This window comes from Felis catus, chromosome D1, assembly GCF_018350175.1.
Source record: "Felis catus isolate Fca126 chromosome D1, F.catus_Fca126_mat1.0, whole genome shotgun sequence".
In the NCBI taxonomy this organism is placed as follows: Eukaryota; Metazoa; Chordata; class Mammalia; order Carnivora; family Felidae; genus Felis; species Felis catus.
In genome coordinates, this window is record NC_058377.1 from 79,090,128 (window position 1) to 79,110,516 (window position 20,389).

At 36.4% G+C, this 20,389-nt stretch overlaps 1 pseudogene; it reads left to right on the forward strand.

The window, feature by feature from the left end:
* The first annotated feature begins 12,960 nt into the window (after window positions 1-12,960).
* LOC101100834 overlaps window positions 12,961-20,389 on the forward strand; it is a 46,608-nt pseudogene continuing 39,179 nt past the window's right edge.

Genomic DNA, 20,389 nt, shown 5'->3' on the forward strand with positions numbered 1-20,389 from the left:
TCTTTTAGAATCTAAGAGAGACCCCTAACATTTTACAGTGTCCACTTTTTGTACCACTTAAGGGAAGCAACTTCTATAAAGTTACTTTGTTGCCTATGGCTACCAGTGAGATTTCCTGCAAGATAGGAAGAATTGTGTTACCTGCCTCCCGGCACCAGACTTATATAATTTATATATATTTATCAAATTGGCACGATGCATTTAGGATAGTTCGACTTAAAATCTAAACTGTATATTATGTGGGAATATGCATGTATTTATAGGAGTGTCCCTAGGGAACTCTTTACAAAGGGTATATATCTACATCGTTTTTTAATAGTATATATAGATGTTAAGTATTTAGTAGATTTTAATATACATGCATTTTATTTTTTTAATTTTTTTAACATTTATTTATTTTTGAGACAGAGAGACAGAGCATGAGTTCAGGAGGGGGGGAGAGAGAGAGAGAGAGAGAGAGAGAGAGAGAGAGAGAGAGAGAATCTGAAGAAGGCTATAGGCTCTGAGCTGTCAGCACAGAGCCCGACGTGGGGCTTGAACTCATGAGCTGTGAGACCATGACCTGAGCTGAAGTCGGACACCCAACCGACTGAGCCACCCAGGTGCCCCAATATACATGCATTTGAAATGTATATTATATATACTTTTATACACATACATATATTATTATCAGATATATAAATTAGAGAGAATAGGGAATTGGGTCAGGAATGTACTTTCTGAAGAACGAAAAAAGATCTTTAAGGAAAGTGTAGCCACCTAAAGAGAGTGGATTTGATTTCCAGAGAAATTAACCATGAAGTAAAATGAATAGACTGTTGGACTGTTGATTAGATATGATATGTTCTAGTATTAGGAAATAAAAATAAAGTCCAGAGTCAGCAATGTCCAGGAAATACTTGGAAGAGACAGGTCACCAGCATCAGGATGTCTTAAATGAAAGAAATTTGGATGATTTCAAATATTTTAAATATGTTATATTAAAGAACTGGTCAAGTAATTCACTACTTCAAATTTTCCTCTAATGTAAATTCTGACACAGAAAGGGGATCTAGGGGCATAATGTAAATCACTGATAAGATCATATTTGAACCAATTCTTGTGACCCCATTGACAATATTTATTAATGGAGAAACTGTGAATCCAGACAGGGGAGATGATATTCAAGTCTACAATATATGAACAAGTGATTAAGAAAGAACAAACAAAAGAGAATTGGTATTTATCGCCCAGGTAACACTAAGTTCCTCAAAATAGATAATCATTAAAAATTTCTTATATTATAATAAGCCTCATCAAAGAAGAAGATCTATATTATAGGCTTTAGTTTTTATCTGGCTGCTTCTTACATGGAAAATTTTCAGTCTGGGGGCGCCTGGGTGGCTCAGTCAGTTGGGCGGCCGACTTCGGCTCAGGTCATGATCTCGCGGTCCGTGAGTTCCAGCCCCGCGTCGGGCTCTGTGCTGACAGCTCGGAGCCTGGAGCCTGTTTCAGATTCTGTGTCTCCCTCTCTCTGACCCTCCCCCATTCATGCTCTGTCTCTCTCTGTCTCAAAAATAAATAAATGTTAAAAAAAATGTTAAAAAATAATAAATAAATAAAATATTTTAAAAAATCCTAAAAGTGCCTTCAAATGTCCTAAAAAAGAAGTGCATGCTTGACCTTCAGAGTGGATTACTTGAATGTAGTGAACATTCATTAGGTGTGGGTTTTTTTTTATGGAATCTTGATTTAAAAATCAAACCAAATCTCACCATAATTTGAATATGTGTGATCTCCACAGATCTAGAATTTGTAGTTACAAATGTTAAAAATTTTCAATTCTTTCATCGATTGAAACATTTTAATTTTATTTCATTTTATTTTTTTATATGAGTATAGTTGACACACAAAGTTACATTAATTTGAGGTGTACAAAGTGATTTACAACTTTATACATACTATGTTCATTACATGTGTAGCTAACCATCTGTCCCCATACAACATTATCACAATATCACTTACTATATTTATGTGCTTTTATCCCTGTGACTTTGAATGGAACATTTTTTAAAAGGAAGGAAATAAACACATTAATGCCAAAATTAATAAAAGAGAGCATTTGTGTGTGTGAATGAGTAATCTAATAGAAAATTTTTATATAAAAGTACAGAATGCAATACACTATTCTGAGAACTTTATATTTATTAAATTATTTGCATATTATCCTTTGAAATATTTATTATTATTATTATTATTATTGTTATTATTCCCATTTAGCAAAGGAGGAAACAGTGACACAGAGAGGTTATGCAACTTGCCCAAAGTCAAATGCCTGTTAATAGTCTCTTAATTTTTCAATAGTCTCTGTACCTGGGTAGTGGAAACACAAACATTTCTCTCAGTAGACATTTGGCCTGTATCTACTACACCATGAAGAAATATATCCTAATCTGTGAGTGTGTGTGTGTGTGTGTGTGTGTGTGTGTGTGTGTGTGTGTTTGAATATCTATCTATCTATCTATCTATCTATCTATCTATCATCTATCCATCCACAGGTTGAGGGTGAATTTTGCTGACTTTGCAATTTGTTTTGAGGCTCTATTAAAATCAATGTAAGAGAGGAATAGTCAAGTTCCTTCAAGAAGTATTCTATTCTGAAAATTTGGAAGCCAGCATACACTGTAAATAGAACATGCATCACTATCTGAAAAGTGGCTCGCAGGGAACAGTGGGGAAATAGTTCACTCCCAAGCAATTCAGCACCATTTTTGTGTGTTCGAAAGAAAGAATAGAAAGGAATATACTGCAGACAGTTGTACCATTATTGGTGATTTGCTCATCTCTCCCAGGTCTAAGAAAGTAAGTGAAATTCAATGAGCTGTAGATAATCTGGGTATCATTGCAATGAGTTTCAGCCCATATTGTATTAGCTTTGTGTTTTGGATAGGTTTAGAGAAAGAAAGATTTGTGGCTGAGTTAGGTCAGAGGAGATATCTGTTAGGTGGTGAACTGCTTTTTATGTGCTGCTTTAGTTTATCTTAAGGTTGTTGTATTTAAAATGGTAGATATTAAAACTTTAGGTGTCGGGGCACCTGGGTGGCTCAGTCTGTTAAGCTTCAGACTTTTGCTTTCGGCTCAGGTCATGATCTCATGGTTTGTGAGGTCGAGCCCCTCATCGGGTTCTGTGCTGACATTACAGAGCCTGGTTGGGATTCTCTCTCTCCCTCTCTCTGCCCCTCATCAGCTCATGTGCTCTGTCACTCTCTCTCAAAATAAAAAAAAAAAAATAAACTTAATAAATAAATAATAAATAAAATTTCAGGTGCCTACCATTAACTAACTGAATCTTTAAGAGTTTTGATAAAGCCAGAAATTCAAAAACTCATGTCCAGCACTCACATATTTGTAAAATGAATTGCAGGTGCAATTCTAAACGGTACCTAAGTACTTGTGAGAGTCCTCTTTTATCATTTTATTATTTTACAGAACATGCATATTGAACTCTTGGATTTCTTTAAATAATAATAATTATTATTTTAAAGCAGAAAAGCTTGGGATAAATCTGCAGGGACAAAAGAAGGTAATAGAAGGTGAGAAAATATATTTTAGCTGCTTCTCTTAAACGTTTATTGAGGATAATGTCAATTAATTGGATTTTAAATAAGTTTTTAAAAAATTTTTACAAATAAAAGATAAATTGAAATAATTTAGGAGTGTTGAGTGACAAGTGATCAGGCACAAAAGAAAGCCTCTGAAATGTTTGTTATGATAGTTTCCTGACCTGTTGAGCTTTCTAGAGAGCAGCTTCGTTGAATCATGTAGGTTCTTGTACCCTCATGTAATGGATAGCCACAAAAGTCTTGGTATCTTTTTAAAAGCTAATGATTCTGAATTCTTTTCATATGTCTCTGTATATCAAACGGTATTTTCTAGTTGCTAAGGTTCATTGGGTTTTCTCTGATTTTCTCTCCTTAACAACCTCATTTGAGTGAAAACCAGCTATCAACAAGTACTGAATAACCTTTAGTTTGGAGCCACTCAAAAAGGAGGGGGCAAAGGTGAAGGTGTGTGTGTGTGTTGGTTTTTTTAGTAGATTCATGTCCAGTGAAGATCCCATAGCAGGGCTTGAACTCACACACCTAAGATCAAGACCTGAGCTGAGATAAACAGTGTGTCGCTGAGACACCCCCGTGTGTGTGTGTGTGTGTGTGTGTGTGTGTGTGTGTGTGTTTTAAACAAGTCAAAAGACCCTTCTGATTTTGTTTTCTCATCAACAAAATGGGGCTTGTGCTGTGCCTGCTTCCCACAATTGTTTCATATTTTGATTAAACATTAAGTATTTGGGAAGTTTGCCTTAAGGTACTAAGGTTACATGCTGAATAAGACAAAATCCTCTGCCCTCATGAGCATATACTCGAGTTCAGTCAGTTCTAATAGACTGACAGGACACTGGGTAATAACTCAGACTATGGGCCCTAAGAAATTTTAAAGCCAAACCAAAAATTGGCTCAATGGCTCATTGGAATAGTGTTGTTATTTATCTTCCCGAACATTTTAGAGAGATTGCAAACTAAGACTCTCTCTAGCAACACAGAATGCAGGTATTCAAAAAGAAATAGAAAAAAAAGTCTTGTCCCACACAGAGAGCCTGGTGGCTGATAGCTACTAAGGGAAGTTTACTGAACGGGGGAGGGAGGCATGTCTGTGGGCTCTATTAGAAATACACACAGAGAGCCTGGTGGCTGACAGCTACTAAGGGAAGTTTACTGAACGGGGGAGGGAGGCATGTCTGTGGGCTCTATTAGAAATACCTGCCTTGGGGGGTGTCTGGGTGCCTCAGTCGGTTAAGCCACGGCCACTTGATTTCAGCTCAGGTTGTGATCTTACAGTTTGTGGCATCAAGCCCCACATCAGGCTTCACACTCACAGTGCCGAGCCTGCTTGGGATTCTCTTCCTCTCTTTCCCTTTCTCTCTCTGCCTTTGCTCTGCTCTCTCTCTCTCTCTCCTCTCTCTCTCTCTCTCTCTCTCTCTCTCTCTCTCTCTCTCTCATCTCTCTCTCTGCCTCTCAAAATAAATAAACAAATAAACAACCTTAAAAAGAGAAATCTCTGTGTGGACATTAGGGAGAAGAATGGACCTGCTAGCCTGTTATTTCCCATCACTGCTCTAAAATATCTGTTAATGCTTGAGATTGATGAGGCCAGTTTATTTCTGTGTTGTTCCCTTTGTCTTTTGCATACATCTGTATAACCTTCCTGCATTGTTCCCTTAGCTCTTCACCCCCTGAGAGTTTCGCAACCCACCTTCCATATGCATAGGGACAAATAATATAAGAAAGACCAATTTGGAAACAAGTAACAAGGAAACAGCATCATTTAAATTCTCCTTAAGAAAAATATCATTTCCTTTAAAAGATTAATGAATAACAAAAAGATGTCCCAGAAACACATTCTTCTCTTACCATTCAAATTCAACCTTGTATTAGAATAATTAGGTAGTGAAAAAAGAGAAGAAAGAAAATCAGAGGCATGCATATTAGAAAGGAAGAAGTAAAACTGTGGTTTTTTTGTAAATGTCATGATTGTCTACATAAAATATCCCAAGAAATCTATAAAAAGTTCTTAGAACTAGTAATGGTTTTATAAGATTATGAGATAAAAGATTTTATACTAAAGTAAATTTTCTTTCTATATACTAACTCATCACTGGTATTTGAATTATGTTTCAACTGATAATTAAAACAAAAAAATAAAACAGTACTATTAATAATAGTACCAAAAAATCGCAAATGATTGGATAGAAATCTAATTAAATATCTAAAGGATTTTTATGGTAAAAACTAAAAAATACTTACAGATGAATTAAGATGTTAAAAATGGAGAGATAGACCATGTTTATTTATGCATTGCAAGTATCAATATTAAGACATCAAATCTTCCCAAATTGATCCATAAATTCACCATAAAATTCTTTCAGAATTTTTTGTAAGTCAACAAGTTAATTTAAAATTTTTTTTCAACGTTTTTATTTATTTTTGGGACAGAGAGAGACAGAGCATGAACAGGGGAGGGGCAGAGAGAGAGGGAGACACAGAATCAGAAACAGGCTCCAGGCTCTGAGCCATCAACCCAGAGCCTGTCGCAGGGCTCGAACTCACAGACCGTGAGATCGTGACCTGGCTGAAGTCGGACGCTTAACCGACTGCGCCACCCAGGCGCCCCAACAAGTTAATTTTAAAACTCATTACAAGATAAAGGAACTAGAATAGTCAAAATAACTTTGAAAAGAAAAATAACGTTAGAGGATTTGTACTATTTGTTTCCCAGTCTTGCTATAGAGCTACAGTAATCAAGACAGTGTGGACATCATGCAAACATAGCCACAGAGAACAATGAAACAGAAGAGAAAGTCCAGAAATAGACCCACACACATAAATTGCCATAATGGTCATGTAATTTTGAGAAAATAAAATTGCTAAGCAAAGTGTTACAAATGTAGCTTCAGTCAATTGATTGATCATAATCAACTTTCATCTCTCTGTACATTTCTGGCCAGTTCCTGGATATTAATTATCATATGTACTTCTTTGGAATAAACTTCTACCAATCATCTTTACTAAAACGATTAGCATTGCTGAGCCTTTCACGTAAGTGACACATGGTGACATCCATTTCCAGCTTTGTGTCAGCTGTGTAACACTGCCTGGCCTAGAAAGAACTACACTTGTGACCTTTCCGATTATTGAGCTGGATAGAGTACCATGAAAGCAAAATTACACAGCCAGAAATCTAATCATGAAAGCACTCTTGCCAGAGTAGATAGGTGTTTCATCAAGCAATTTCCAAGCCTCTCTAATGTGGTAAAAAAGAGTTACTAATGTAGAACAAGCAAGACAAATAACAAAGAAGGAACAGTGTTAAAGCCTCATTAATACCGTGAAAGACTCTTAGCTGCTCAGACAGCTTTGCGATGATTAGCTCACACTTCTCTACTTAAACTTCTTCACATTTCCTATCAATGCAACAGTCAAAAGTTTCCTTCCTTACATTAAGTGGATCATTTGCATGAGTGTCCTGGGTCTGGAGAGACACAGAGCCTTGGGATTGCTAGGGGCAAGAGAGCTCCGTAATGGCAGAAATGTCAAACATCTGACATCTACCACCTGAGGATTTGACTGTGATTGTTCAGATTTCCAGGGCTAATGTGTCATGCTCTTCAGCTCAATCACGTAAATGCATTTTAAGGGTATGCAATGTTCTTGGAGTATAGTTTTATATTGGCAGATTTTAATTCTTGCCTCAGGTCTGCCATTGAGCATCCATATAAACTTTAGTGGGCGATTTCATCTTTTGAGTCTCAGTTCCCTTTTCTTTAATACAATGCCTTTGACATTTATTTACAATCAAAAATATATGAAGACAATAGACTTTAAAAGTAACCTGTAGGGGCGCCAGAGTGGCTCAGTCAGTTAAGCTTCTGACTCTTGGTTTTGGCTCAGGTCATGATCTCATGGTCATGAGATGGATCCCCGCCTCAGGCTCTGTGCTGACTGCAGGGAGCCTGTTTGGGCTTCTGTCTCTCCTTTCTCTCTGCCCCTCCCTCTGCTCTCTCTCATTCTCTCTCTCAAAATAAATAAATAAACTTAAAAAAAAAGTAACCTATAGACATTTAATCATATGAAGTGTATTATTATTCCTAAAAGAGTTCCGTGAGAGTTCTTAGGGAAACCAAGTTGAGAAACAGAGGAAAGGACACAGGGATCGATATTTTTGTTGCTAGAGAACAGAATACAGTTCAGGGGCAAATGTCCCCAGAAAACACAATATGAATCAGGGCAAATGGACTTTTGGTAGCTTCTCTATTAAATGAGAATTATATGCACATACATACACAGAACCAGAGGAAGGGTTGCTGGCATCTGCTGCAGGGAAGCCCCTGTGGGCTTAGTCCATGGATTGCTGGAGAATGAGCTCATGTTGAAAAAACAGAGAGGTACACCTCCCTTGTACGTATAGTGACTGTTTTCTCCTCAGATTTAACAGTCAGATAAATATGAATGGGAGATAAATACGTAAAGTGTTAGAGGCTTTCTTCTTCATACTTCCTAAAGAACGCAAGTTTCAATTTTTCGTTTCAACCAAGGTGCAGATACAAGAAGAAAGGATCAAATGCCCTAAGCCCTGACCAAGGCTGTAGAACTTTGACTGTGATTTTTTTTCTTTTTTTTCAACGTTTTTATTTTTATTTTTGGGACAGAGAGAGACAGAGCATGAACGGGGGAGGGGCAGAGAGAGAGGGAGACGCAGAATCGGAAACAGGCTCCAGGCTCTGAGCCATCAGCCCAGAGCCCGACGCGGGGCTCGAACTCACGGACCGCGAGATCGTGACCTGGCTGAAGTCAGACGCTTAACCGACTGCGCCACCCATGCGCCCCTATGATTTTAATGACATAAAAGTGATCAACTGTGTCAGTAAACAGAATTTTACAGAATACAATTAATTTTCTTTGAGGAGAAAAAAACTGACAAAAATTATAAACACAAACTCTAACAAAAGACAATTTAAATTTTTGTCTGTGATACTCTCTCTCTAGGAATCAGATTTCCTCATGAATTCAAAGAGTAACAAACTAGATTAGTCTGAAAAAAAAGTTTTTAGTCTCAGAATCAAAAGTCAGAGAATAGAGAATGAATACTATAAAAGGAAAAGAAAGTAAACAAAGGTGGAAGGAGTGTGCAGAGAGAAAGGAAGAAAGGAAGAAAGAATGAAGGCAATTGATCTAGAGAACCAATAAGCACTTTTTCCATTTTGTTTTATTATTTTTTAATTTTAATTCCACTGTCATTAATATATAATGTTATATTAGTTTCAGGCGTACAACATATTGATTCAACAATTCCATATATTACCTAGTTTTCATCAAAATAAGTGTAAAATGCAAACATCTAGGAGGTTAAAGGAGTCAAAAATAAAGAGGAGAATGAGATATATTCAAAACTAACCACGATTCAAGATGGAACTAAGAATATGGAATCTAATTCAATTTTCACTAGGGTTAGTGGAAGCCAAAGTGATTATATGGAAGAAAATAAGTGAGACTTTAAAAAACAGATTACTTTCCTCCTGAGATAAAATCAGAAGCAAGAAGATATTGAAAGTTTGGCTCTTAAAGCTGTAACTAAGGAGTTAATAAGAATAATTGAGAAGTCTGGAACAGAAATATTCTATTGTCACATACAACCATGAGAAATTTGAAGGGGATGATTAGATGACACATACCAACCTTTATCAGATGAGATTCAAGGTCATAGTTGTTTCTGCTGGTGTGACAATTGCATGACGACCATCCCTAGCACATTGTATCAGATTGAATCTCTTCAGAAAAGATAATCCATATGGAAGAACGTCTTGGGGAGGAATGGGAATATGGATGGAGGCACTTCCTGAGTGGAATTATCTGCTTAGGGATGTGGAGGTGAGCCAAATGTGTTGGAACACATGAACCCTCATTTACTTCATTTTTCTTGCTTTAGAGGATATCCATAAATCCAAATATAGAGAAATACATAATCAGAACAAATAGCTTGGCCTTAAGGCAAACGAACAAAATGTAAAATAAACAATGGTACACTACTCTGATCTAATCAACAGTGATAACACGGCACAAAAACAGCAAAGAAAGGCAACATAAAGAATAGTCTAAAATGTTGCAGACTTAGGAAAGATGACTAGATGTGGGGGTGCAAAACAGAGAGAAGTGAAAAATGAGGACCATAGCTGCAGGAAAATTCACGGTATAAAGCAATATACTTTTGATGACCTTGTGCAGCTAAAATGTAAGAACCTATTTCAGCTAATTCCTTTATAAAAGAACATACAGGATGTGGAAGAGAAATTTATAGGCTTCAAAGTTCGCCCAATGACAATGGTAGTACATAGGGCTAAAAGTCTTATGGTATAATAATATATAATATATTAATTACATATAATATGATAATGTAAAAACAAAGGTGAAAGGCTAAGAATGCGGTGAATGCAAAGATAAGAAATGAATTTGAAAAAATTTCCTTTCCAAATATATGTATTAATATATCAACACAATCAGGTGGAGTTGAAGTTATTAGAGAGAGCCCTCATTTAATTCATGATTAAACTGATTACCAGAGACACAAAGTTAAAATAGCCAAAGCAGTGCTCTAATCTTGTAGCAATTTATAGGTTCAGATAAATCACTTCTAATATGGCATTCTTGAAATGCCATATCCAGTAGAAAACATTGCTTTTTAAATGTATGCTTGAGGTGGTCTTTCATGAAAGGCAAACATTACAAAACAAATTTAATCCAGGGGTTTGAATTATAACTGGTTCCAGATTTTAACTTCGAGGACTCGGCTGATCCCAGAGCCTGAATCTTCACTACAGACACTTCAGCATATGGTGATGGGCACCAACTGAGGGTGGGTCACCCAACCCAGAGCATTTATGGTGCAAGGAGGACAGCCTGTGCAATTGGATAAAAAGATACCAAAGCAGAGGGAACAGGATGGTGGTCAGATCAGAGGCAACTGTATAAAGCAGAGACACCTAATAGGTGACACCTTTGGGGGTATAATGGCATCTCGAGAAGGAGATGCTACAGAAGACTCTTAAACTCAGGCTACCTCACATATAGATTTGGGTCTAGAATTTATGCACATGGATGCTCTCTTACAAAAACAAAAACAAAAACAAAAACAAAAACAAAAACAAAAACAAAAACAAAACCAGAAAAATTAATTAACTTTTCTTTGATAGTTGAAGTTGCAGAAGCTTAATAGATACAAATGTAATTTCTCTTTAAGACACTGGACTCAAATAATTCCAGGGAAATGAGATTACAGAAAAGTATCATTAAACCCCTAAAAAAAAAAAAAAAAAAAAAAAAAAAAACAAGCCAAGGGAGATGGTTAGCAAAACTTTTTAAAAATACATACAATCAGACCCGCAAAATGGATGACCTCTCCCCTCTCATATATAAAAGTTAAATAAATTTAATAGAGCTAAGAAGTAAATAGGCAGAGGTATTATAAAATAATCTGAGGCCATTGAAATTAAGGTGACATAATGGAAAAAGAACAAACAGTATAAATTAATAAAGCATATTATTAATTGGGACTCTAAACATTAGTACTGAAATTTAATAAAAAGATTAAATTAGCTGAACATAAGGAGGAGACATATAGACTATCAAGTGAAATACCTAACATATCACAAGAAATAACTCAGAATAAATTTTACAGACACAAAAATAAGAAAATATTTGAAATGAGGAATGAACAATATGGAGTATAGAGTGAGAAAATTCAAAATGAATCTAATGAGAGAATTAAAAGTACAAATGAAAGAAAACATACAAAGGGATATACAAAGAGAGAAAATGGCTGAAGATTTCCTAGAGTTAGTGAAATCTACCAGTTATTACATTTAGGAAGCCAATAAATTCCAAGCAGAATTAAAAAAAGAGAAAAGATATTGACATTTAGAGACTTCACAACATAATTAAAGAACAGCAAAGTTAAAGAGAGAGATGTAGGGGCGCCTGGGTGGCGCAGTCGGTTAAGCAGCCGACTTCAGCCAGGTCACGATCTCGCGGTCTGGGAGTTCGAGCCCCGCGTCGGGCTCTGGGCTGATGGCTCAGAGCCTGGAGCCTGTTTCCGATTCTGTGTCTCCCTCTCTCTCTGCCCCTCCCCTGTTCATGCTCTGTCTCTCTCTGTCCCAAAAATAAGTAAAAACGTTGAAAAAAAAAATTAAAAAAAAAAAAAAAAAGAGAGAGATGTATAAGCAGAAAATTACTAGGAGCAGTCAAAGGTACTGGGGAGAGCTATTCAAGGTCAGCAATAGAACACAATAATAGACACCAGTAGTAGAATACCAATATACAGTAGAATCATATATTCAAAGTCTTGAGGAAAAACAACTGTCATTCAGGAATTTCATGTCTACATTTTCTCTAAAGTACAAGAATTACATAAACATTTTCAACCAAAGAAAATCAGAGAGCCCACTGTCAACAAGCTATTCTTTACTAAAAATACTTCTAAGGATAGTATTTAGAAGGAAGAAAATGACCCAGGAAGAAAGGTTTTAGGTGAAATCTTGACATTAATATTTATTTGGGAAGCAGATTGGATCTGTGACATATTGTATTTTTTTTATGTTTATTTTATTTTTGAGAAAGAGAAAGAGCAGGGGAGGGGCAGAGAGAAAGGGAGACAGAGGATCTGAAGCAGGCTCCATGCCAACAGCAGAGAGCCTGATGTGGGGCTTGAATTCATGAATCGCGAGATCATAACCTGAGCCCAAGGTGGACAGGTAACTGACTGAGCCACCCAGGTGCTTCCATGTTTTTTTTAAAGGCCCAGAATAATTATGATCTCCTATGTTCTTTTAAAATTTTGAGATGATACATTTTCCTCCTCCTTTTTAACTTGGGCAAGCCTTGTGATTGCTTCAATAAATAGAATGCGGTAAAAGTTATTTTTAATGTCTTTTGATAACTAGGTTGTAAAGGTTGATGTGGTTTCTATTTAGCTCTGCAGAGACCATATGGAAAGATCGCAAAAAGGAAGACATGCGCAAGCAGTCCCAATTATTCCTGTCCTCAAGTGTTTTGAGTTTCCTAGTAAGGCGATTAATGTGTAACAGAGATTTCAGAAGATGCCAGCCCCAGCCACTATCTGACTACAACTTCCCCAAAGAATCTGAGTAAGAACCACCCACCTAACCCAGCCAATCCCCTAAATCATGACAGATAATCACTAAATAGGTGGTTATTTGGAGTCACTAAGATTTGTGCTGGTACACCACACCACAATAATAACTGGAAGCTGTTTCAGCACCTGAAAGAGGAGTGATGCTAAAACATATGGAATTGGCTTTCAAGCCAGGTATTGGGAGAAAAAAATAAAACTGCCTTAGAGAAACTTAGCAAAAGCCTGATGGGTCTCGAGGAGGCTGTCAATAAGAACCTAAAAGTGAGGACAGTGATCTCAGGACCTGTGGGAAATGGGCACTTGTCCTGTGGTGACAGAAAGTTTAACGATACTATCAACTGCAGTGACATGCAAAATAGAAAAGTACCCATTAAACCAGAGGATCTAGAGAAAGAGGTTTCTAAGCACAGTGCTGAAGGTGCTGATTGTCTTCTGATTGACTATTAAAATATGAGAAGAGGGATAACCAGTGAGATAACTGGTAGATAGAAAGGCACCAGGATCTGCATGGACCTAAAATAAAACTGATTCTTATTCCTTTTTTTTTCTTCCAAGTTTTTATTTAAATTCAAATTAGTTTACATGTAGTGTAGTATTGGTTTCAGGAGTAGAATTTAGTGATTCATCACTTACATGTAACACCCAATGCTCAACACAAGTGCCCTCCTTAATGCCCATCACCCATTTACGCATCCCCCACCCCCCACCCCTCCAGCAGCAACCCTCAGTTTGTTCACTATAGTCAAGAGTCTCTTATGAAAACCGATTCTTACTCTGATTATCATATTCTCAATGTTAAAATTGAGAAATCGCTTCTGGGAAGACATAAAATCCAGGGTGCTGTCAAGGAGAATGGCTTAAATACAGAATTCCAGTTATGGAATGAGTAAGTTACAGTAATAAAAGGCACAGCGTAAGGAACACAGTCAATGATATTGTAATAGCATTACATGGTGAGTGATGACAGCTACACTTGTGGTGAGCATAGCATAATGTATAGAGTTGTGAAATCACTAAATTGCATACCTGAAACTAATGTAACATTGTGTGTCAAACTATACTTAAATTTAAAAAAAGGGTATGTGACAAGATATGATTTACATGCTTTTGTTGACACCTCAGAAAGATTTAAGGAGGTGGCATAAACAGAATTCCATTCAAGGATCTTAACAGCATGTCTTACAAATATTTTCTGTTAAGCAATAGAATGTCTTTCTTTCTTTCTTTCTTTCTTTCTTTCTTTCTTTCTTTCTTTCTTTCTTTCTTTCTTCTTTCTTTCTTTCTTTCTTTCTGAAGAGAGAGCATGAGTGGGGGAAGGAGCAGAGAAAAGAGAGAGAGAGAGAGAGAGAGAGAGACTCTGGGCTCAATCTCATGACTACGGACTATGAGATCAGGACCTGAGCCAAAATTAAGAGTTGGAAGCTTAATCAACTGAGCCATACAGTACCCCTAAGCAATAGAATTTCTAGAAGTCTTAAGATTGTTGTCACTTAACAACCTTGTAGGAAATCCAAGACAGAAAAGGCATATTTTGAAGAGATTTTGTCTATTAAAATGACAATAGCTTTTGTCTATTAAAGTGAACCATAATAAGAATTATAGGAACTACCAATGCTTTAAAAAGAATTATGTTGGCAGAACACCATCAACTAGATCTAAAATGGATAGAGACTGTACAAAATCAGCAAAGGTCTTTGGATCCTAGAATTATCATTGACAAAACTGACTCAGTTTTAAATATTGTTATTTACCATGGCAAACAAAGGATGACTTAGAAGAACTAAGAACCCAGAGGTTGAAGTTAAAAGTCACTGCAAATAGTTCCCAAATAGTCAGACTTACTCCTAATGAAAGAAATTCCAAAATGATGCATTTTGGAACTACTATGGATCAATGACTTCTGGTACCTTGTAGTTTTCACTATTTTGAGTGGAATGGTCTATAATTCCTATCATGACTGTCCCACTATTGTATGTTGGTTGTGTATGTGGGGATGGGGCAGTGCAGATTAATTATTTCTTTAGTTTACACAGGTCTTTATGTCAATTAGCTGACTTAAAGTTATTGCAACAGAAGAGTCTTATCTACTTATAAACTTTACATATATTATGAGATCCTGGACCTCAAGCCTAAATCTGATGTAGTTAAGAGATGAGATATCATAGGGAAAGGCTGATTTCATTGTGCTTGTGAGAGGGATGCAAATTGTTTTGACCAGAAGATGAATTGCAGTGTATTACATTTTCCAAAATTAGCTATGGCAATATATTCAGTCTCATGTGGTCTTCCTATCTACTCACCATCAATATGAAGAACCTACTTCTTCTCTTGAAGTTGAATGGAGCTTTGTGACTGCCTGAACGAATACAATGTGGCAGAGTTGACATTGCTTGATTTCCAACACTACCTTATAAAAGATAGTATGGTTTGGCCTGACGTTCTCTCTTCAGGGACAGATGTCTTTGGAGCCTAAGACATCATGAGGGAAATCTGGATCCCTTGATGTTGACATGATAGGGAGGACACGTGGAGTCATCACATGGAGATCAAAATAGAGTTCCTTCAGCAACAAGCTCTTTAAGTGTTCCCTTCTAAGGCATTAGATATGTAATCCAATGAACCTTCAAATGATTCCAGACCTAGCCTGTCTGAAATAGTATGTGTATCCGAGATTGCAATGACAAAACAACACAAAGAGAAAACAAACAAAAACCCTATCTGACTAAGTGATAATAACATATTAATGTTTTTTAAGCCACTTAGTCTTTTAATGACTATTAACCAACAATATATAACTAGAACAGAGTTAAAGTACAAGCCACTCTCTGGTTTAAAAATGAAATGAAAATATGAATTATCCACATACTTTTGTTAAGTCAAATAGATGGGGTAAAGTTCATATGTTAACATTTAAAAACATCAAAATAAAATGTATATGTAGGGTACATATATTATTATTATTGATGGCAAAATCACAAATAAAAACAAGAAAATCATGAACACCAAATCAAAGAGAGTGGTTACCTTTTAGGAAGGTGGATACAGTCAGAGGAAGGCTTACAGAGGACATTAAAAGCATGATGGTGTTGGGGCGCCTGGGTGGCTTAGTCAGTTAAGTGTCTGATTTCAGCTCAGGTCATGATCTTGCCTTTTATGAGTTCGAGCCCCGCATTGGGCTCTGTGCTGACAGCTTGGAGCCTGGAGCCTGCTTTGGATTCTGTATCTTCCTCTCTCTCTGATGCCCCCCCACCCCTACTCACACTCTGTATCTCTCTCTCTCTGTCTCTCTGTCTCTGTCTCTCTCTCAAATAAGTAAACATTAAAAAACAAAAAGTATGATGGTGTTCAATTCATGAAGCTTGTTGAAGGGCACAGGCTTTTTAAACACTTTAAAAAATGTTTTATGTACTTTTTTGGGGGATGCACATGATTCTACAATTAAGATGTAAAGATATTAGAAATCTCCAGCAAAATAAAAATCTCAGTAAAAAAAAATAAAATAATTGTGATGTACCACCTGGCTCTTTTCATCAGAGTAGGTTGGCCGTTGGTACAAGAGAGATCAATTCTCGTATATCATGGCAGGTAGTCAACAAATATTTAAATGTCCAAAGTTAATCATTTCAGAAATAACATTGTTATCATAGATCTACCAGAGGAAATAGTTAAGAACTGCAAAAAGGTGGCTGGTTTAGGAAATACAAATGGAATGGGGTAGTAAGATGTTGGGCAGGAATTTTCATAAACTTTTTTGCATATTTGAATCTTTAATATCCATTAAACTATGCTTAAAATACTATAAAAGTAAATGTTAACTTTACCAGTTAGTGTAAGTTCTAGCACAGCAAATTCTAAAATTTTAGAAAAATAAGATTGTTGCAAATGCTATTCTACGAAAGGAGACACTACGTTGTTTACCTAAACTCTGTAAACATACGGTATAAAAATTAGTCTCTAGTTGAAAGTTTTCTTTCAATTTTAATTTTAGAAGTTGATATTCCAAAAGGTTGAAATTGTAAATCTATCAAAGACTAATTGTCTCATATCTTAGCTGGGCTGACCCAATAACTTTTATATTTGTTCTGATGATTTTTTTGAATACTTTTTACTGTCTGATACATTTGCCTATACATATATATACACACACACAGACACACACACACACACACACACACACACACACACACACACTAATTGCCCATCAAAAACAATAATGTGATTCTAAGTTACAGTGTGTTTTGAGGTTTGGAAACATCATTTTCATGGGATAACTATCGTGGGGGTTAATGATTTGCTTCTTTTTCCAATTTTTCTTTTGATAAACACATGTCTCATCTTGATACTCTGGGCTCATTTAAAAAGTGAGAGCCACCTCAATGCACAATAAAAATTCCTAGACTACAGCATATCATTTATGAGAGAGTTGCTTAAAATCTCTTTTGAAAATATTAAGATATTTCCCCCCTGTGTTGATTGAAAGTATTATGTGAAATCTCTCCCTTATTCTATTCATATTGTATATAATATTAACGGGTTTTCAGATCTCAAACATCCTTGAGATAAACCTCACTTGGTCCTAGTAAGACAGATGTAATATTGCTGTCTTTGAGATAAAGACAAAAGGTGACTAGCCATGGGATGTGGGCATCTTTTGGAAGATGGTAAAGTTGGGTAAATGGACTCTTTCCTTGAGCACACAAAAAGGAACTCAGCCCTGCTGGCATATGGATTTTATCCAGTGGGAATCATACCAGACTCTGATACACAGAAATGTAAGATAATAAAAATGTGTTATTTTAAACCTCTAAGTTTGTGGTAGTTTGTTACAGAAGCAATAAAAAACTAAGACAACACTCCTAGATGAACTATTTCCCAGGCAATGACAATGATATAAAATTATAACACCCCTATATAAGGGGAAATGAAATGATAGAACGTGCTATGACTGTGTGTAGCTTTTGCCCATGGCATTGCAGGCAAGTTCTCATTGAGAAATTGATTATGGTCTTTAAGCGTAATCACCTTGAAAAGCATGATGGGGAACACAATGCTGTATATACCTTTTTATTTTCTGTGTGTACTCACTCAACATTAAATCTGTATTCCCAGTCTAAATACAAATCAAATTCAAACTTATCCTCAGCAATTTATAGAGTACTACAATTTAGGCATTTTAAACATGAGTTAGTATGACCCTACTTCAGCATTTATCTTACTTCTTTTTAAGCCTGTTACAATATTATTAAAAACTATTAGAAGAGGAGGTGCCAGGTTTAAGGGATACATATTGTAGGGTACATTTCCAGATAATGTATTACTACAACCGAGTAAATCATACTAGTATGCTCGAATTTAAAAATGTTACTGAGCTCTTACTATTCACTAACCTTGAGAGAACGAAGATGAATAAGATAAAGTCCTAGCCATTAGATAAATCATAGTCTCTCCTAGCAGGTGAGAGAAATATAGTCCAAATGCAATGGATTATGATAGTGTGTATAAAGCACATGCACATAGATAGGCTGGGAATAATAAAGGGGGAGTGTAAACGGCAAGATGAAAAATGATAGGAACTGAAACAGGCAAAGTAGTCAAGTTATGAGACAAGGTTATGAATGGCCTTACAACCTGTGCCACTAGGCTTGGACTTCACCTCTAAACCATGTTTTTCAAATGTTATTAATTTGTATGCTATTTTTAGGATGTGTATTTTCCACACATCAACTGAGGAAAAAGCTCTTATTCCATGATCTCTCTGTAGGATATATATATAAATGGATCCAGTTCTGTCTCATTATCTAAAACATAAAGTATAGGCTCAGGGACACCTGGGTGGCTCAGTCAGTTAAGTCACCAGCTCTTGATTTCAACTCAGGTAATGCTCTCACCGTTCCTGAGATTGAGTCCCATGTTGGCCTCTGTGCTGAGCATAGAACCTATTTGGGATTTTCTCTCTCCCTCTCTCTCTGTCCCTCCCCTGCTTGTGTGTACTCGTGCACTCTCTTTCTCTAAAAAATAAAAGTAAAAATAAATAAATGAATAATAAATAGATTATAGCTTCATGTATCATATACACTTATATCACACATGTCACATGTGTATATACATAAAGTAGGACTCTTATTGAGTGAAAGTTTTTACATGCTTTTATGTGTATAAATTACAATATAGACATTATTACTCTGGTTCTGTTTTGCCATTTTTCTAGATTATCATATTTTTAAAATATTATTGTATACAATATATCTAATATCTCCAAAAGTATTTTATGAAGATGGAAAAAGTGTTAGACTTAAGCCCTACTTCTTATTCTTCCCACTTACTACACTGCTTCCTAAACCCTCTGGTGAAGTAGTGAGGACTATGTAGGGGCTGAGGGTTGGGGTTACTGAAAGCCTGGGGTTGACCTTTCCTGAGCAAAGATGGCAAAGACTGCCCTGAGATTACAGCTGGATGAAGGAGACAGAGTGGCCTAGACACAGAAGGCTAATAACCTATCCAGACAGAGGAGGAAGCCAAACAAATGCCTGTGTGTAAGGCACGGATTGGAAAGTCCATGGTCAGGAGGAACATTCCTTTTAGGTGAATGAGAGTTCCATCACCCATAAATCCCCTCGTTCTGGCCCCTGGGAATGTTTGTAAAATTGTCTCACTGGAATTGAATACAAAAGGAGCCTAGTCAATATTCAGGATCATGGAAATAATTTACCAATGACCAGGTCAAAGTGGCCAATTGACCTGGAAATACTAGAGGACCATGGGAGAAACATCAGTGAGGGTGGTAAGGCTGGAAAACAGAAGCAGAAATAGGAAAGCTATCTGGGAAGATGTCGGGTAAGGACTTCTCAGGAGACTGAGAGCTGACCAAAGCACCAGACAATCAACAAGGTGGTACATGCTTAGCTTCAACAATTAACAGACATAACAACTTCATAAACATAACAGCTATAAATAGATTAGAGCACAGGGTAAATATAGATCCCATGGTAGGAAGCCCTGTAACTGGTTAAAAGTATGGATATAATCTGGATTCAAATTCTTATTTTTCCACTGTAGGATCACCCATCTTACATTGTTTAACCTCTCAAATCTCAAAATCTCATGTATTAAACTAAACCAGCATATTAATAACATAGGTTGCAAATACAGCTGTGCAGATTCAATGAGTACACTCACAGCAATTAGCAGAATGTTTGTGACATGGCAAATCCTGGATAAATGTTAAGGATGACAACTGATGATGATGATTAGAAACAACAGTCACAATGGCAGGGGAAGGGGTTAATTGACTTGGGGAAAGCGTGAAATATCAGAGTAATAATTATATCTAGTATATAGTGAGTGTCTTCTAGATCTCAGGTATCATTCTAAGTCCTTTATGTTTTTTAATTCATTTACTCCATACAACGCCTCTGTAGTAACTGCTACTGTCTTTTCTATTTTACCAGTGACAGATAGAAGGTACAGGACAGTTGGAGTAGCCAAAACGAGAGAGCAAATAATGGAGTTGGATTTCACATGCAAATGGCCTGTTTACTCTCCATGATGGTGAGTTGGCTTCATAGAAACCGCATTGAGCAGAAACTTAAAGAAAAAATTCTAACAATTATCACTAAAGAAACTTGAGTATGATGACACCTGAGGAAAACAAGGA